Here is a 3,439-nt window from a genome sequence, read left to right on the forward strand (position 1 = left end):
TCTAGCAAGCATCCGCAACTACTAAAGATCATTAAGGTCATGAAACCCAACCATAGCATTAAGTATCAAGTCCTCTTTACTCCCATACGCCATAACCCACTTATCCGCGTTTAGGCTGCTGTCACCCCTGCAACACTGACAATAAGCAAACCATGAACATATTGCAACACCCTACAGTGGGGGCCCCTCACGTTTGTGCGAGACGGAGGGCACCGTAGGACAGCACCATAAATAAAATATACAATCATACCAACCAAGATCACGATTAACCTACATGACAAAACAGATCTACTCAAACATCATAGGATAGCCACATATCATTGGGAAATAATATATGGAGTTGAGCACCATGTTTAAGTAGAGATTACAGCGGGGAGAAGAGGTGTTACACCGCTGCATAGAGGGGGAGGAAGTTGGTGTTGACGGTAGCAAGATAGTTGATGTAGATCGCCGTCATGATCCTAGCCCCGGCGGCACTCAGGCGCCACCAGGAGAGAGGGGGTGAGAGCCTCCTCCTTCTTCTTAGATGGGAGGAGAGTTCCCCCTCTGGTTCATGGCCTCCATGGTGGTGGAGGGGCAGGAGCCCCTCCGAGATTGGATCTCCCTCTCTGTTCTCTTTTGTTTTGCGTCGCCCAGATCTGGCCGAAAACCGTTTCTTATATTCCAGGAGATTCATAACTCCGATTGCGCTGAGATTTCAACGCGAATTTTTTCTGGATATAAGCTTCCTTGCAACCGAAGTAGAGCTACAACCGACGTTCGAGGAGGGCACAACCCACCACCACGCGCCAGGGGCCTTTGGCGCGCCCTGGTGTCTTGTGGGCTGCGTGGGCCTCCGTTTTGCGGTGATTCCAACTCCCAAAAATCACATATATTCCAAAATAATTCTCTGTAAAATTTTATTGCATTTGGACTTCGTTTGATATGGATTTTCTGCGATACAAAAAACATGCAAAAAACAGGAACTGGCACTGGGCACTGGATCAATAGGTTAGTCCAATAAATCATATAAAAAGTTGCCAGAAAATGTGAAAGTTGGATAATATTGGCACGAAATAATCAAAAATTATAGATACAACGAAGACGTATCACTTATGAAGTTGCTTCTTTGATTGAAAAGTATGATATTACTCTCTACAAATCTGAAAATTTTGACATACTTAAATATTGCTATGAAAACTATGCTCATAATGCCTCTGTCAAATAATTTATTGAGAGAATGACCATTGCTTTGGAATAAAATAATGATATGCATGAATCTATAGATAATTATGATAAATAGAGAGGCATAACACTAACACCGGCTCCGAGATCACATAAAGCAGTTTTAACATAGTTTCTCTTAATGGAGCATGGTATAGTTGGTACTCCTGGATCTCCTAGTTTCTTTGGTATTCCACCCTTAAAAGTGTAATTAGCAAGCATAGTGGAAATTTCAGCTTCCGGTATCTTTCTTTTATTAGTAGAAATATCCTTCATGTCCTTAGCATAAGGGTTCATTTTAAGCATATCAGTCAAACGCATAGGCAAAAAGATGGTTTAGGAGGAAAAGGCATGGGTTTCTGAACCCATGGTTCTCTTTCTATACTGTGCTTCCTCGCAACGAAGTCTCTCTTATCATAATGTTGATTCTTTGATTGTGGGTTATCAAGATCAATAGCAGGTTCAATCTCTACATCATTGTTATTGCTAGGTTGGGCATCAACATGAACATCATCATTAATACTATCACTAGGTTCATGTTCACTACCAGATTGTGTTTCAGCATCAGAAATAGAAATATCATTGGGATTCTCAGGTGTGTCTACAACAGGTTCACTAGAAGCATGCAAAGTCCTATCATTTTTCTTTTTCTTCTTTTTAGAAGGACTAGGTGCATCAACATTAGTTCTCTGAGAATCTTGCTCAATTCTCTTAGCGTGGCCCTCGGGATACAAAGGTTCCTGAGTCATTGTACCCCCTCTAGTTATAACTCTAACATCATTATCATTTTTCTTATTATTCAATTCATTGAGCAAATCATTCTGATCTTTAAGCACTTGCTCTACTTGAGTTGTAACCATAGAAGCATGTTTACTAATAAGTTTAAGTTCACCTTTAACTCTAGACATATAATCACTCAAGTGTTCAACCGTATAAGCATTGCGTTTCAATTGTCTACCAACATAAGCATTGAAGTTTTCTTGTTTAACAATGAAATTATCAAACTCATCTAAGCGTTGGCTAGTAGACTTATAATGAGGAATATCACCTTCATCAAATCTATAGAGAGAATTTACCTTTACTACATGTGTCGGGTTATCAAGACCATGTATCTCTTCAATAGGTGGTAAATTCTTAACATCTTCAGCTTTAATACCTTTTTCTTTCATAGATTTCTTTACCTCTTGCATATCTTCAGGACTGGGAAATAGAATACCCCTTTTCTTCGGAGTTGTCTTAGGAGTTGGTTCAGGAAGTGTCCAATCATTTTCATTACTCAACATATTATTCAATAGCAATTCAGCTTGATCATCAGTTCTTTCCCTGAAAACACAACCATCACAACTATCCAGGTGATCTTTGGAAGCATCGGTTAGTCCATTATAAAAGATATCAAGTACTTCATTTTTCTTGAGAGGATGATCAGGCAAAGCATTAAGTAATCGGAGAAGCCTCCCCCAAGCTTGTGGGAGACTCTCTTCTTCAATTTGCACAAAATTATATATTTCCCTTAAGGCAGCTTGTTTTTATGAGCGGGGAAATATTTAACAGAGAAGTAATAAATCATATCATGGGGACTACGCACGCAACCAGGATCAAGAGAATTAAACCTTGTTTTACCATCACCCTTTAATGAGAACGGAAATAACTTAAGGATAACGTAATAGCGAGTTTTCTCATCATTAGTGAACATGGTGGCTATATCATTTAATTTAGTTAGATGTGCCACAACAGTTTCAGGTTCATAGCCATAGAAAGGATTAGATTCAACCAAAGTAATTGACTCAGGATCGACAGAGAAATCATAATCCTTATCGGAAATACAGATAGGTGAAGTAGCAAAAGCAGGGTCATATTTCATTCTAGCATTCAAAGACTTTTCCTTCAGCTTACCTAATAATTTCTTAAGATGATATATCATTGCAAGCTAAAAAGTCTCTAGCAGTTTCTTCATCTATAACATAACCCTCAGGCGCAACAAGCAATTCATATCTAGGGGAGAATCTTCATCATCACTTTCATCAATATTATCAGTTTCAATAATTTCATTCTCTCTAACCCTAGCAAGTTGTTCATCAAGAAATTCACCTAGTGGCACAGTATTGTCAAGCATAGAAGTAGCTTCATCATAAGTATCATGGAAAGCAAACGTGGCATCATCAATAACATGCGACATATCAGAATGAATAGCAGGAGTAGGTGTCGCAAGTTTACTCAAAATAGAAGGTGAATCAAG

This window comes from Triticum aestivum, chromosome 5A, assembly GCF_018294505.1.
Source record: "Triticum aestivum cultivar Chinese Spring chromosome 5A, IWGSC CS RefSeq v2.1, whole genome shotgun sequence".
NCBI lineage: Eukaryota > Viridiplantae > Streptophyta > Magnoliopsida > Poales > Poaceae > Triticum > Triticum aestivum.